Source organism: Microcaecilia unicolor, chromosome 5 (assembly GCF_901765095.1).
Source record: "Microcaecilia unicolor chromosome 5, aMicUni1.1, whole genome shotgun sequence".
NCBI lineage: Eukaryota > Metazoa > Chordata > Amphibia > Gymnophiona > Siphonopidae > Microcaecilia > Microcaecilia unicolor.
The window spans coordinates 243,584,514-243,602,310 of NC_044035.1; positions in this window are offsets into that span (position 1 = coordinate 243,584,514).

Here is a 17,797-nt window from a genome sequence, read left to right on the forward strand (position 1 = left end):
TCCCCACAACTGTACACCACTACCATAGCCCTAAGGGGTGAAGGGGGGCACCTACATGTGGGTACAGTGGGTTTGGGGGGGGGGTTGGAGGGCTCAACATTTACCACCACAAGTGTAACAGGTAGGGGGGGATGGGCCTGGGTCCGCCTGCCTGAAGTGCACTACTGCACCCACTAAAAACTGCTCCAGGGACCTGCATACTGCTGTGATGGAGCTGGGTATGACATTTGAGGCTGGCATAGAGGCTGTAAAAAAATATTTTTAAATTTTCTTTTTAGAGTGGGAGGGGGTTAGTGACCACTGGGGGAGTAAGGGGAGGTGATCCCCGATTCCCTCCGATGGTCATCTGGTCAGTTCAGACACCTTTTCGAGGCTTGGTCGTGAAAAAAAATGGACAAAGTCGCCCAAATGCTCATCAGGGACACCCTACTTTTTTCCATTATCGGCCAAGGACGCCCATCTCTAAATCACGCCCCGTCCCGCCATTGGTATGGTACCAACACGCTCCCGTGAATTTTGGTCGTACCCGCGACGGACAGCAGTTGAGGATGCCCAAAATCGACTTTCGATTATGCTGATTTGGGCAACCCTGAGAGAAAGACGCCCATCTCCCAATTTGTGTTGGAAGATGGGCGTCCTTCTCTTTCGAAAATTCACCTGATATAGGCACACCAATTTGCGCTAGCATTGAGACGTATTATTTTACCCCCAACTTGTGCCATTTTAGCACAGGTCTCATTTTATGTAATGAGACCTAGGGCCCTGTTTACTAAGCTGCGGTGTCGGTGCGCAAACATTTTAGTGTGCATTAACGAAAGAGACATAATGAGTGTCTCGTTAGCGCACACTAATTTTTAGCACATGCTAAAAAGTTAGTGCAACTACAGCACGGCTTACTGAACAGGGACCCTAGTTACTAATAACTGGTGTTCACACATCTTAACTGTAGCCCATGTTGATAACATCTGTCATGTTTGTCAATAATGCATGATAACGGGGTAATTTAATAAGACTGTGCCTGTACATAGGCACCTGTTCTGTAAAGAAATGTAGGCATCCACTTTCCTTTATAGAATATTAGCATAACAGTTGAAATAGGCACACACACCTATGGCTGGTTGGGGGGGGGGGGGGTCAAACAGGGCAGCTGCCCTAGGCCCCACAGCTCCAGGGGGGCCCCACTGTCCAGGCATCTCTTCCCCTTCTCCCTACCACAATCTGTCTCCTCCTCCCTTCCCAATCTTCTTTGAAAAAATATATTTCCATTCACAGAGGGACCTCGGTGTGGCAGCCATTCTTGCAAGCTGCCTGTGGGTGCCCCAAAGCTTTCACTTTCTGCTGCAATCCACTCCCTCCCTGACGCAATTTTTTTGTTTCCAACTGGATGGACTGCGGCAGAGAGGAAAAGCTTCGGGACAGCCAGAGGCAGCTTGTGAGGACTGCTGTCACGCCGGGGCCCCTCTGAGAAGGGAAATAAATATTTTAAAGAAGACCGCAAAGTGAGGGGAAGGGAGGGAGAGAGACTGTGGTGGGAAGAAGGGGAACAGATGCCCGGACCGCGTAGTAGCAATGCAAGTGGGGAGATTGTGGGGATGGGGAATCAAGGATCAGGAGCCACCACCTTAATTTCTGCCCTGGGCCCCACCATGTCTAAAACTGGCCCTGCACGCGCAAACACCATCCATAGAGCTGGTGTAAATGTTCATACCTAAATGACAGAGATATGTGTGTAGCTTATACTATATGTTAGGTGTTTATGTACAAGCACACTCATATACATGTTTTGTGGCACATTAATGGATCCATGCCTGTAGGCTGTCTGCTGTAATCTAGGGGATATTATAAATAAATGTGATATAATGAATATTTATGTTAACAGCTTTTCCTGCTGTTCAGACAATATCTTGTCTCAGTGTAAAATGGGTTATTATTATCTGTTTCAAAACCTAGTTCTTTCTACTGTCTGAGCTACCAAATTTGTACTGGGGACTGCTGCAGACTGCTTACAGACTTCTCCGTATCATGCGTTTGGTGCTCTCTAACACCAAGGCTTGGGCTGGCCACACAGAGCATATGGTAGGTGGTTATAGACACCACCCTAAAATAAAATACCAGTTGATGCTTAATAATGATAATGCTCACAAGAATAGGGGAGGGGGTGGGCATGTCTTAAAATTCAAAATATTGTGGAGCCCTTTTACCAAACAGTGGTAAAAAGTGGCCTAGCGCACCCTTACCCCGGTCTTTCCTGTGCGCTATGGTCATTTTTTTATTGCTGAGGTAAAATGGCCAAATTTCCTATTTTTTTGTATTAATGGCCATGTACTGATTTTGCCTTTAGTGTGGAAGTTATCGTGTGAGCTCTTATGGCCATCCATTATGTAGGTGGTAAGGGCTCACGCACTAAACATGTGCTAATCAGTTAGCGTGTGGCAATGTAGCTGTGCTAACTGATTAATGCAGAACACACCCACAGTCTTATTTTCGAAAGAGAAGGGTGCCCATCTTTCGACACAAATCGGGAGATGGGCGTCCTTCTCTCAGGGTCGCCCAAATCGGCATAATCGAAAGCTATTTTGGGCGTCCTCAACTGCTTTTCGATTGTAAGCTCTTTGAGCAGGGACTGTCCCTCTATGTTAAATTGTACAGCGCTGCGTAACCCTAGTAGCGCTTTAGAAATGTTAAGTAGTAGTAGTAGTAGTAGTGGGGATGACCAAAGTTCCCGGGGGCATGTCGGCAGTGTAGTGAAGGCGGGACTGGGGCGTGCTTAGGAGATCGGCGTCCTCGGCCGATAATGGAAAAAAGAAGGGCGTCCCTGACGAGCACTTGGGCGACTTTACCTGATCCATTTTTTCTTACGACCAAGCCTCGAAAAGGTATCCGAACTGACCAGATGACCACCGGAGGGAATCGGGGATGACCTCCCCTTACTCCCCCAGTGGTCACTAACCACCTCCCACCATGAAAAAAACAACTTTAAAAACTTTTGTCTTTTTTTTTTTTAGAGTATGTGTGAAAGATGTCCTTCGCTATGCCTCCGTCCCTGCAACGCAGTTGAGTGGCGTCCAAAATGAGGATGTTTTTGTGAGAAGGATGTCCATGTCTCTGCTATGCCTCTGACACCCCCTTTATTTATTTGGATTACAAGTAGCAGCAGTGGGATTTGAACCCACCACCTCTGGATTGCACAACTAGTGTTCTAACCACTAGGCCACTCCTCCACACTATTCCACTCTATTGAAATTTGACCATCTCTGTGGGGGAGGACACTATACAGGTCCCTGGGGGGGGGGGGTATGTGTGTGTCAGCGGACGCATAACGAAGGCAGTAAACGTCCTTCTTTCAAACATTTTGAATGTCCTCAACTGCCCCCCCCCCCTCACACACACGGCCGGCCAAATTTCAAGGAAGTGGAGGAGTGGCCTAGTGGCTATAGCACTGGTCTTACAATCCAGAAGTGGCCAGTTCAAATCCCACTGCTGCTACTTGTGATCCAAAATCCAGATGAATAAAGGGGGTGTCAGAGGCATGGACATCCTTCTGACAGAAGCATCCACATTTTGGACATCCTCAACGGGATGCATAGCGAAGGATGTCCTTCACCCATACTCTTAAATTTTTTTTTAAAAAGACGTCCCTGACGAGCACTTGGACATTTTCACCTGGACTTTTTTCTAAGGTTGTAGACGGCTATTATACACGTAGCTTGTCTGCATGTATGAAGCCATCTTTGGCATGCACAGAGCAGCCACGCATAACGCTTGGCTGTTTTGCACTGGCTTCCCCTCCTTAGGAAATCATGTGCAAATGAGCTAACAGCGAGCAGCTCCTTTGCATGCAATTTCCTTCATGCATGCCCGTTCCTTTCCGAATCGATAAGGGATTGGTAAGGGAAGGGCTTTTTCCATTCAGTTAGTGGGACCAGTGCACTATGAATGCTGGCTCCTCCCACGACCAAATGGCTTGGATTTGGTCGTTTCTGAGATGGGTGTCCTCGCTTTCCATTATCGCTGAAAATAAGAAACGACAAAGTCCTGGGGACGACCATCTCTAAGGTTGACCTAAATTTGCTGATTTGGGCGTCCCCGACCTTATTATCGAAATGAAAGATGGCCGCCCATCTTGTTTCAATAATATGGGTTACCCACCCCTTGCTGGAGCCGTCCTGTGAGGACGTCCCCAGGAAAACTTGGACGTCCCTTTCAATTATGCCCCTCCCACTCTCCACACCCAGATAGGCCCTTTGCGCCAAAAATAAATGTTATGTTTTTAAGGCATGGGTAGTGTGTGCACATACTAAAATTACCGCAGAATGCCTCAGCGCACCCCATGGTACCCTATTTATTTGCTGCGGTAAGCATGCGTTAGAGCTCACCACATCTTTGTAAAATGGTCCCTGTGTCTGCTGTATCCATATGAGTAAGGTAACAATTCTCAGAACATGGTTAATGTTGAAGATTTGGCACTTTGTTTATTTTGTACAATATCATTTGTGATATCACATGGTTTTGTTAACTATGAATCAATAAAAATACCTGAGCACATAAGTCTGAGTCTCACCCATGCTCTGCTCAGACTTCACCTTATATGTACGCCTACCTTTAAAACACATGTTATAGGCTAGATTCTATATATGGCGCCATAAGAGGTATTCTAAAAGCTGTGCCTAAAGTTTGGCGCCGTTTATAGAATTAACACTTAAACAGAGAGGTTGAGCGTAAACGTAGGCACCACCAATTGCACCTAAATGTAGGCACGCACTGTTATTTTATAATTATGCACGTAACTCAAAACCATGCCTCTGTTCCATCCTGAAATGCCCATGACCGTCCTAATTCTGTGCCCCATTTTCTGACCACATGTAAATTTTAGGCGCGGATCCCAATTAAATTTAATTAGTGCCAATTTGGATTTTAAAAAAGGAATGACCCAAAAAAATAAAGAATAGTAAAAATGTGTATTACATACCAAGTCATAGAGCAAATAGAACACAGAGTGCTGGGTAAATCAGGTAGCCATACTAAAAGCCCATGCAAATAACTACTAGACCATTGCATCTCTTCTTACTCTGGGGTTGGCAGAGCCTGAAGATACTATGGAGGCAGCACTTATACACCCAGGGAGCAGTGGAGTAGAACAGGCCCACCCACTTTGAACTCATGCCCACCCAGTAGCGGCACAGCTGTAATATGGCTGGCAGGGATCCCCGAATCCTGCCAGCCCAAGACTCCTAGCATCTCTCCCTTCCCTTCCCCCACAAGTGATCAGGTGACTCTTAACTCCATTCCCCCAACCCCTCTGTACCTTTTTAATCCTTCAGGTATATGCCGGCAGTGAGTAGCAACTCATATCTGCTGCTCACACTGGTCCTGAGTTTCTCCTATGACACAACTTCTTGACTAGGAAGTTGCGTCAGATGGGAGGCATGAGTCGCTGCTTGCTGCTGGCAAAGAACTGAAGGATTTAAAAAGTACTGGGCAGTTGGGGAAGTGGAGTTAAAAGACACCTAATTGCCTGGGGGAGTGAGGAGAGGGAGAGATGCCGGGCAGGGTGGTGTTCCCATGCTCACCTACTTTGGGCTTAGGCCTCCAGGGAGTCTCCCAGTCATTGAACTATATCACTTCCATATATATACATCCAGAGGGCCTTGTCTGGCCCTTGGTGTGGCACTGCATAGCAGTCCATATCCCAGAGGACTGCTATGCAGCGCCACACCAAGGGCTTTGAAAGCAGTGCTTCCGCACAAGGCACAAATATGGAGGGGTGCAAAAATCCCAGCCCACCATCTTCTTTCACTAGGAAAGGAAAAAAGTGGAGGAGAGGGGACCCCAGTGGGCGAGTCACACAGGGCTCACCTATAACTGGCAATGGTAAATCCTGAACAGGAAATGAAGAAAGAATATAAATGGAGAGAAAAATTAGAAGTATACTGTATATGAAGGCACATTGTCATAGGCCAAGCTGGGGAAAAGCCTTGATTGAGCTGAAAGCATAAATGATGCTCGGCAAGTGCAAAGATACATACAAGTAAATAATAAAATATGAAGTGAACATAACAAGGTGGATGTATTCCATCAGCTCAAATACACATAAATATGGAAATTCGTAATAAGGAGCAAATAAGAAAAGATTGAATTCAGGCACAGGACACAGCGCATAGAATATATGCAGGGTAATACATGGAAGTAGTGATAAAGAAAGAATCAGCTGTACTAGTACCCAAGGCTTCTGTCAGATTTATAGAAATGATATCCTTAGGTGGGGAGGGGGAGGGTGATGTGGGGCAGAGGGTTGGCCCCTTCTGAACTTCTGGCAAATGAAATCTGGTGAAACATGATGGACACCAGCTAAAAATATAAACCCTTCCAAAGAACGATGTCCTCAGGAAGATGTCAACCTCATCTACTGTAACTGGAAAGGCAGTGGCATAGCCAGACCCCAATTTTGTGTGGGCATACTGCCAAAATAGGAGGGCACAATGATCCTCCTCCCCGTCCTCTGTTCACTGTGCCCCCATCTCAACACTTGAGCTGGAAGGGATCCTCAAGCCCTACCAGTCAAAGATGTCTGCGAAAACACGTTGAACTCCCTTCAGTACACCTCAGTTGGCATTAGCTTTAGTAAGCCACCCAGTGCTGGCACCTGGTGCATGTAAAGCCCCTTTGCCTGGGCACTTCTGGGTCCTGGGGCCAAGTGGGCTGGAGCCCCCATGAAGGGAAGACTCTGTCAGACCCTCACTCACTCACATGGTGCACAGTTCCTCTACCTGGGGAAAGAAAGTGTTAGTGGGTTGGATGACCCTCTTCTCCCCCAGGAAATTCAAAGTCAAGGTCCAAATCTCTGTGGGAAATAAGGCTGGCAATTAAACATAGGCTGTCTGAGGGGTGATAGCTGTACACCTTTTAATCCAAATGACCACTCCGCAGTCAGCAGCTTCAACTTCAAAACACAGGAACATCCAACTGTATGAACTTTTCATCAAATAGTACAATCCTTCAATAAATCTTCTTCTGGTATTCCCCCAGCGGAACTCTTGTATTCTCCTCCTAATGGGATATATGTTACAAGGCACTCTTAAACAGGGTTATTTACACTTTGTACAGCTCCAGACTGTGCCTATCCCCAAAGATAGTGCTCCAAAGACTGTGCTCCTCTCTCTGTTTCAGGTTCAGACCCACCTAGTCTAACCTCCACCGAAGGTGACCTTTGTGTTGGCTCACCCAGACTACGGGATGGGCACTCACTGGCTCCTATCCCGTACTCCTGGGCTGGGTCTTGCCACTGCCCACCCAGAGCTCTCCTTCATAGTTACTATTTGTCTTACCAGTAACTCTCCTTTCCTTTAGCCAGTGGATTCACTACTTCCCAATGGGATCCCCCTTCTCCTTCTTTGGGTCTCTTGGCAGGGGCTTGCAGGCAACCAAAGATCCACAGCTACAAAGAGAAAACCCCAAACCAAAGAAAAACAGCCCCCTTCTCCAGGGCAAACCCTTCAATTTATGTCCTCCTAGTCTCTTCTCCCCTTGTCACTCTTCCTCTCTCAGCACTTTCTCGCTGCATTTTATTTCCAAACTACTCCACTTGGGCTGGGCTTCCTCCCACCTGGGGACCTCCCAGTCACTCCCCCAGTGACTCTTTAGAGGGATTTATTCTGTTAGTAATCCCAACCTAATAGGGATTACGCTCAGTTTTCATGTATGGGTAAAAACTGAGCATGCATCAGGTGCCAGCATCAGAGGTGAGTCATTAAAGCTGTCATTGAGGGGCCTTTTTAATAAGCCACGTAAGCATCTACGCACACCCAACGTGCGCCAAAATGGAGTTACTGCCCGACTACAGCATGGCTGTTGCGGTAATTTCATTTTTGGTGTGCGTCCGATACGTGCGTCTGAAAAATATTATTTTTGGGCGCGCATAACGGATGCACGCCAAGTGGTATTTGGCGAACGTAGGCCATTACCACCCGGTTACCACATGAGACTTTACCACTAGGTGAAAGGCTGGCAGTAAGGTCTTAGACCCAAAATGGATGAGCGGCAATTTTCATTTTGCCGCACGTCCATTTTCAGCAAAAATTTAAAAAGGCCTTTTTTACAGGCGCGCTAAAAAATGGATCGGCGCATGCCCAAAACCTGTGCCTACACTACCGCAGGCCATTTTTCAGTGTGTCTTTGTAAAAGGACCCCTAAGTGAGGTGCACTGGAGGGGGTTCAGGGTGACATCACAGACATCTTTGGCTGGCAGAGCTTGGGGATCTCCGCCAGTTACAAGGGTGCACCCCTGCTAGGTGGGCCTGAGCACAAATAGGGTGGCTCCAGGCCTTCAACGTAAGCCACAACTAAAGATATAAATGATGTTTATTCTCGAGCTTATTTACATTATTATTGCAGGATAATTGGGGTCTGTGTGGTAAGGTTTTGCACTTTCCATACTTTAAGTGCTATCAATAGAAATCAAACAAAATAAAACATGGAAAAGAAAATAAGATGATACCTTTTTTACTGGACATAACTTAATACATTTCTTGATTAGCTTTCGAAGGTTGCCCTTCTTCGTCAGATCGGAAATAAGCAAATGTGGTGGCAGATAGTATATATAAGAGAAACATCAAAGCATTACTTTGACAGTCTGACAGAGTGGAAGGGTGGGGGTATGCATGGGGACAACAAAGCATTTCATTGATATTCTAACAGGTGGGTGTTGGTAGGTGAGAGTAATAAACAGAGAAATAAACAGAGAAATACAGCTTTATGGTTTATAATGGGTTAGAAAACCCAGATCCTTATTAAGTCCTGTTTGTTGGGTGTCAAAACTTAAGGTACAATCAGCCTTATTTTCGAAAGTGATGGGCGCCCAGATTTCGACCCAAATCGGGAGATAGGCGCCCATCTCGCAAAGGCGCCCAAATCAGTATAATCGAAAGCCGATTTCGGGCGTCTTCAACTGCAATCTGTCGCAGAAACGGGCAAAGTTGACGGGGGCATGTCAGAGGCGTGGTGAAGGCGGGACTGGGGCGTGTTTATCGGCTGAGGAGAGATGGGTGCCTTCGGCTGATAATCGAAAAAAGAAAGGCGTTTTAGCGCGAATTTGGGTCATTTTTATTGGACCCTTTTTTTCCACGAACAAGTTCCCCAAAAGTGCCCTAAATGACTAGATGACCACCGGAGGGAATCGGGGATGATCACCCCTGACTCCCCCAGTGATCACTAACCCCCTCCCATCATAAAAAAAAAAAAACTTTAACAACTTTTTTTTCCAGCCTGTTTGCCAGCCTCAAATGCCATACCCAGCTCCATCACAGCAGTATGCAGATCCCTGGAGCAGTTGTTAGTGGGTGCAGTGGACTTCACCCAGGTGGACCCAGGCCCACCTCCCCTACCTGTTACACTGTGGTAGTAAATGGGAGCCCTCCAAACTGCCCCCAAAACCCACTGCACCCACATGTAGGTGCCCCCCTTCAGCCATAAGGGCTATGGTAATGGTGTAGAGTTGTGGGCAGTGGGTTTGGGGGGGGGGGATTTGAGGGGCTCAGCACCCAAGGGATGGGAGCTATGGACTTGGGAGGTATTTAATTTTTTTTTTTGTTACAAGCGCCCCCTAGGGTGCCCGGTTGGTGTCCTGGCATGTGAGGGGGACCAGTGCACTACGAATCCTGACCCCTCCCACGACCCAATGCCTTGGATTTGTTCATTTTTGAGCTGGGCACTTTCGGTTTCCATTATCGCTGAAAAACGAAACCACCCAGCTCAAATCCGTGCAAATCCGATGCATTTGCCAGGCACAAACCGTATTATTGAAAAAAAGATGGGCGCCCATTTTTTTTGAAAATACGGTCTGTCTCGCCCCTTCACGTACCCGTTCTCGGACATAGACGCCCATGGAGATGGGCGTTCACTTTCGATTATACCCCTCCACATATGCCAAGTGGGTGTGGTAAATGCAGGGGATGTGGCCAGCATCTGCCCTACATTTACTGAACAGGGCAAACACTGCATGGACTGTGTTCCATGCATTAACTAATAGAGCCCCTGAGGCAGCCCTTTGTTTGGGCGAAACTTGGCCTGGAAAATCTGGTTATTAGGCAGCCCCCCCCCCCCCCCCCCCATATGGCTGTGAGAAGAACAAAAGGCTTTGGTGGAGATGTTTCTCCAATGGAAGATGGTGGTGTAACTGACAGCCCCAACACACCAGTGATGTCGAGGAGTAGTAATCTCTTCCCTTCTGAGTTTAGTTGGGTAATGCCTGGATTGGAGACAGGAGGAGAAAAGTTGGAGAAGGCTTTTCTAATGTTTGCCTTTGTCTGCAGTGTCCTGCTGCAATTTCTCTGAATTCAATCTGGTCTGCAATTGAAGAGCTCAGTATGCTGCTTTCTCTACAATTTGCATTAATATATATGCAGATTCAAGATTTTCATACAGAGTTAAAGGCTCAGGAACAAGAGTTTAAAATAATTTCCAATCGTGTTCAGCTTGTTGAAACTAAGACAGAGTATCTTTCGCAACAGAATGCTGCATTATTGAAAGATAACCTGTTCCTGCACAATAATATAGAGAACATGGAGAATATTTTATGGAATAAAAACCTTCATTTGATAAACTTTCCTAAAGTGCCAAATATATCCCCTCAAAAAGACGTTTAGGAAATAGTTTGTGGAAATATTGATTCCAGATGCTTCTGTTCCACTTGTATCTAAAGCGTATTATTTACCTTTAAAACCTAAACTGGAAATTAGAGAATGTCACGGGGACGGGGACCCGCAATAACTGCGGAGATGGAGAAGGGGACAGAGCCCACGGGGATGGGGTAGGGACAGATTCTGCGGGGACGGGGTGAGGATAGGGCCAGATCCCACAGGGATGGGGACAGAGCTCGTGAGGACGGGGACAAACTTTGTCCCCATGTCACTTTCTATTTTGAAGCCTATTAATGAACTGGACTGTTATTTATGTTTGATGGATGCAGACAATATTTTTATTTTTTGGAAAAACATGCAAACATGCTGGCCACGGCTAGCAAAATTTGCATTAGGGATCCTGTACATCCTGCTACCAGCACATCTTCTAAGAAGACATCTTCTATTGCAGGAGGGACTGTGCAAGACAGGAGAGCTATACTCATGTCAGAGATTGTTGATGAATTCTTATTCATCCACAGATTAAAAAATCATAACAATGCTTTATAGGGCATATTTCTTCCCTGTAGGGCACACAGAATGGGTTGTATTTTGTACCCCTGGACATTTTAACAGGGTGGATTAGGATTCCTTGGGGTAGTAGAAGTCAGCTATTGTTGGGGTTGGAAAGGTAGAGGGTAGTGGTGGTGGGAGGGTTTATTATAGCTGCTCATTGTTATTAATGTTTTCTATTTGTAATTTATACACTACAGTTGTAAGCATATTGTTCCTTTTTATACTTTAATAAGAAGATTTAAATATAAAATCATAAGTGTTTGAGGCTTCTGCAGATGAGAACAGAGCCCACGGGGATGGGGACAGAACCTGTGGGGACGGGGCAGGGATGGAGATGGGGCCTGCGGGGACAGGACGGGGTGGAGACAGATCCACTGGCAATCTCTGGGATATTGACTGATTCATTGGAAGCTGTTCTGAACATTAAAGATATAGGTCTTACTATTTTTCTGGAAACATCCATAGAGGAGCAAGTTATTCCCCCTGCTTTGGCTGTCACCGTAACACTGGATACTGATTGAGATTGGATATTAAGGACTTGTTTCTTCTATAACGATTCTGCTTTTTGTGGACTAAAAATTCGAATTTTTCCTGATGTAGCTCGGGCCACTCAGAGGAAGAAGCAACAGTTCTTGTTGCTTCACCCTGAGTATTGCAGATTGGAGCAAAAAAAAAAAAAAATATATATATATCCATGTAATTGTGTTGTAAAATATAAGGATGGAAATTTGTTTTCTTTGAATCTTCTCAGTTGTCTGTTTCTTGCTAATAAATTTCCACTTGGGAAATCTACTCCCCTCTGATTTTTCTCTGTTTCTCCAATTTAGGATATTAAGGTTGTCCTGTCTATGTAGACAAACACTGTTCTGTACCATATTTTCTTTTAGTGTATAGATATTACCTTTTAATTGCTCCTTGTATATATCTTTATTAACTCTGAACAGAGGTAGAGCAAACAAACACAGAAAGCCAATCAACAATATTCCACTAAAATAAACACAAAATACAATGATTGCCACTACAGAAAAAGTACACAGTACTATAAAAAAGTAACAAAAAAGAGAAAAAAATGGGCATCACTCTGCCCTGAACATTTTTACGTTAATTCCCCCCAAAGAAACCCCCCTGCTCATCCCCTCCAAACTAAGATGGATCTCCTCCCTACTCTCCAAAACTCCCAGTTAGGAACAGATTTACATAGTGCTGCCATATGTCACGATACTGATGCTTTTTAAAGGATCCAGCTGTCATAAGTTGGAAAAAGATCCACTCTGCCATCTCTTGCATAGCAACATGCCAAACCTTAACTGAAAGGTCTGACGAATCACACTGCTGAAACCCCCATCCCCCAATATGGTTCTTTTAGTTTATAGATATTACTTTTTAATTGATCCTTGTTACATTTCTAACCCCCCTCCCCCAATATGATTGCTTTAGGGGCCATTTTACAAAGGCGTGTAAGGACCTAAATGCATGCAGTGTGTGGCAAATCAGCATTACCGCCCAGGTAGCACGTGTCCATGGCGGTAATTCCGAGTTTGGCATGTGCCGAAAACACACAGTAGAAAATAATTTTCTAATTTCTACTGTGAGGGCGTTCCCAGCGGTAATTGGCAGTTGGCGTGCGCTGGATGGATACCGCCCAGTAACACATGAGCCCTTACCGCTAAGTCAATGGGTGGTGTTAAGGGCTCAGGCCATAAATAGACACGCCCTGGGCCACACATCAATTTCCCGCCCCCCCCCCCAAAAAAAAATCTTTTTTCCAGACGTGGTAGAGAAATGGTCCAGTGCGCGTCCAATACATGCACCCACACTACTGCAGGCCACTTTTTGGTGTGCCTTTGTAAAAGGGCCCCAGAATGAATCATTAAAAAAAAAAAAGATGTAGCCTCTCCTGCTATCATACAGCCTAATCAAGACATTTGCTGCACAACCATCTGTTTATTTCTTGGGCATCTAAAAAAGAGGCTTATAACCAGTGCTTTTTTTGTGCCGGTATGTGCCGGTCCGGTGTACCGGCACCTTTTTTCTGAGGGCCGGCAGCTCCCCTACTTGTTACAGATGGACCGACAATAAAGAACGACAACGTGGATGCAGCAGCACACAGGTTTGCTTGCTGTGTTTTTAGTGAACGGAGACAGCTGCGCGGGGGAGTGGAAACAGAGATTAATCAAATGTCTTCCTTACTTACAGTGGACTACATAGGCTCACTTCCACTCCACTCTCTATTTACCAAAGACGCAGTGGCAAAACAGCAGGTGGCGACAGTAAAGGCAGCAAGCAGGCAGGCTCGCCTCCGTCCTTCGCTTCCCTGCCCTCTCAACGTCCTGCCTTCCTCTGATGTCTTTTCCTTTCCGCGAGGGCAGGACACTGAGAGGGCAGGGAAGCGAAGGACGGAGGCAAGCCTGCCTGCTTGCTGCCTTTACTGTCGCCACCTGCTGTTTTGCCACTGCATCTTTGGTAAATAGAGAGTGGAGTGGAAGTGAGCCTATCTAGTCCACTGTAAGTAAGGAAGACATTTGATTAATCTCTGTTTCCACTCCCCGGCGCAGCTGTCGCCATTCACTAAAAACACAGCAAGCAAACCTGTGAACTGCTGCATCCACGTTGTCGTTCTTTATTGTCGGTCCATCTGTAACAAGTCTAACATTGTTTTTATTGGATAGGCAGTGCCTTATGAGGTGGAGAAGAAAAAACATAATTGAATATCATTAAAACAACTTCAAAAATTATTGTAGCTAGTTGAAACAGCAATTATAAACTCTGTAGTTTGTGCTCATTTTTCTTCACTGTGCTTCTAAACAATTCAGATGGCCAGATGTCAGTGAGAATATTCTGTTTCCTGATGGGTTCATCTTAACTGGTTGTAAGCTGCCTTGGGAAGCCTGGTGTTTATAAAGTCAATGGAATATATTAAAATTAAGTGGAAGTAGAATTAAACTCTTCTCTCATTGGGGCACACAGAATCACATCTTTGTCTGTTTTGTACAAGTTTACCCTGGACATGGATGGGAGGGGAGGGCAGGGGGGAGAGGAGAGTTGCTGGACATGCATTGATGGAGGGGAGAGAGGAGAAATGCTGAACATGGATGGAGTGGAGGGCAGGAAACAGAAATGTTGGAGGCAAGGAAAGACAGAGGAAGGAGATACACTCGGATGGAGGTTTAGGGAGAGAGGAGAAATGCTGGATGGAGGAGAAGGAAGACAGAGGAAGGAGATGCACATGGATGGTGGGGAGGGGAGAATAGGAAGGAGATGCATACTGACGGAGATGAGGGAAAGGGAAAAGAGGAGAAAAACTGCACATGGATGGAGAAAATAGGCAAAAACTGGATCCACTCTATACCTCCTCCAGTCAAGTCTGCGGAGGACCCAGCTTTTACCTATGGATGTAGAAGAAGAAAGGAGAAAAGTAAAGAAATAAATGGAAAGGAATCCCTGGAAACAGAGTTAAGGGAACAGATAGAGAGCAGCAGAATCAGAGACTGGAACCGACATGATCAGGAAAAACAAAGTCACCAGAAAACAAAGGTAGAAAAAAAAATCATTTTATTTTCATTTTAGTGTTTGGAATATGTCCAATTTGAGAATTTACATCTGTTGTCTTATTTTGCACTGGGTATACTGGAGCTATAACAGCTTACAGAAATTATTGATAATGAAAAAAATCAAGTTATTTTTTTCTCCTATACTAGTATAATACTTTCAATGATATCTGTTTATATGCGCCATGGCTGGTACAAGGGGTGTGGCTAATGTGGGTGTTGCTATCATAGGGGTGGAGCCATATGTGGTGACCCCGCTCATAATGAGTACCGGCACCTTTTTTTCTACAAAAAAAAGCACTGCTTATAACCAAAGACAGGGACAACATTGGTTTCTTCTTGATGGAACCTGGAGACCCTATGCATCCTTGGGTGAATGCATCTGTGTAGGGTGCTCACTGTCAGCCACTGCTTGTGACTTTCTGCCAGCTTCTGCTTCTATAGAGAGAGTTTGCTATGGCAGCAGCAAATCCGCCACATACATTATTTGGAAGGTAAAACAAAGGAAAAAAATAATGATGATTTCTTTTTTTCTCTCTCTTTTTCACATTTTGTGCATTTTCTCAGCATGTAAAGTTTTCAGAAAGTCTACCTATTATCCCTTTTCCACTTTTATGGCTTTAAGTAAATTGAGGTGCTGCTGTACTGTTCTTCATCACACATCTCTGCCTGCAGAACCCTGCTTTCTATAAAGAATGAATGTACAGTGAAAGCTGAGTTGGAGGCATGTGCTTAAAAAAATAGAGAGAGTCATATAAAAGGTGTGCAGCTTTAATTCAAGAAAGTGTAAAAATCGAAGAAATAGAATGAAAACTGGATTGAAAAGTACAGAGGCCTAGGAACAAGACAAATGGAGGAAAAGATAGAGCAATCACACAAGCAAACACTTATGAAAATGTAAACCATGCTGCTGCTTTAAAATCTGTTACTGCTGCCTGGACTCTGCTGCTGAGCCAGGGCTCAATTCCATTAAACACCTTGAAAGTGAAAAGGTGGAACAACAATTGGATTCGGTCGACAGTCAATTCACTCTCAGGATCTACACCAATGCCTCCAGCAACAATCCACCCCCCCCCCCCCCCCACACACACACTCCTCTGTTAATGATGAACAAAAAAATGAGGGGTGCACTTTGAAAAAACTAGCAAAAGCAGAGCACAAAATCGGATTAAGAGACTTGTTTAAATGGAACATTGTCGACTTTCATTTGAAAGTCAATGTTAGCAAAAGATGCCATTAGTATTCGTGGTCAGCAAGCCAATTTCTCTGACTGTATTAGAGTGCACCAGGCAGCTTTATCACCAGCGGCATCAGAGCAATTCATTGCCTTGTTGCTTTCACACATGCATTGAGGTTAAGCCACAGAAGCATATTTTCTCCATGAATCATGCACATAGAGATTGCATGCCTAGTAAAATACATATACCTTGTATTTTTATGTATGCATAATAAAGTCTACCATGAATATTCACAAGACAGATTTGTATGCATTTATGCATGTGCATTGTGGACAGCCTGAAAACCTGATTGGCTGGCTATGTTGCAAGGACTCGGTTGAGAGGTGATACCTTTCTATTGGACCAATGGTTCTTTCCGCAGCCTAGTCCAATCCACAGTACTTACCCATGCTGACTATTGCAATAGCATCTTCATCGGTTGTAAAGCTCAAATCATGAAAAAACTCCAAACCGCCCAAAACACAGAAGCCAGACTCATTTTTGGTAAATCACAATTCGAAAGCGCAATACCACGTCAAGAAAAACTTCACTGGCTCCCTATCAAGGAAAGAATCAACTTCAAAACCCACACAATGATCCACAAGATCCTCAATGGTGAATCCCCAAGCTACATGTCCAATTTGATCGATCTTCCAGCCAGGAACTGGTACAAATCTTCTCGAACATATCTCAGTCTTCATCTCCCCAACTGCAAAGGCCTCAAATACAAAACCTATTATACATCCAACTTCTCCGTTATAGGCAGCCAACTTTGGAACGCCTTACCTAGACAAATTCGGAAAACCAATGAACACCTGCCCTTCTGCAAGTTGCTGAAGACTTACCTCTTTAAATAAGCCTACCCAAAAGACCCTACTTAATTCTAGTATCCAGTCCATAACACCAAGACTGCCCACATCCCAATCCTTTCCCCACATCTTTCACTATTGTCCCTCTCTATACAGTTGTGTTATCTCCGTGATACATTATATCATACTTTGTATTATCTCTGTGATACATTGCTACATACTTTGTATTGTCTCTCTGATACCTTGTTCCATACTCTGTAAGCTGCACTGAACCTGCTATTAGCGGGAAAGAGCGGGGTATAAATGCTACAAATAAATAAATAAATAATCTAGTCCTTGGGACATACTCAGTCAGGATTTTAGCGCATCTACAATGAAAATGCATGAGATAGAACTCCTTGTGATTTTTGGGCAAGTCACTTAGGGGACCCTTTTACTAAGCTGCGTAGGTGCCTATCCAGCTGATTTTTGAAAGTTATCGCCGCCCATCTTCCGATACAAATCGGGAGATGGGCGGCGATCTCCTGAATCCGCTCAAATTGGCATAATCGAAAGCCGATTTTGGGCGGCTTCAACTGTGTTCCGTCGCGGGGCCAGCAAAAGTTGAAAGGGGGCGTGTGTTGAGATGGCTGGCTTTGCCCGATAATGGAAAAAAGAAAGCCAGCCGTCAGGAGAATTCGGACCCTTTTTTTAAGGTCCAAGTCCCAAAAAAGTGCCCCAACTGACCAGATGATCACTGGAGGGAAGCGGAGATGACCTCCCCTTACTCCCCCAGTGGTCACCACCCCCTCCCACACACACACACACAAAATCAGACATTTTTTGCCAGCCTGTATGCCAGCCTCAAATGTCATACCCAGCTCCCTGACAGCAATATGCAGGTCCCTGGAGCAGTTTGTAGTGGGTGCACTGCACTTCAGGCAGGTGGACCCAGGCCCATCCCCCCCTACCTGTTACACTTGTGCTGGTAAATGAGAGCCCCCCAAAACCCACTGTACCCACATGTAAGTGCCCCCTTTCACCCCTTATGGCTA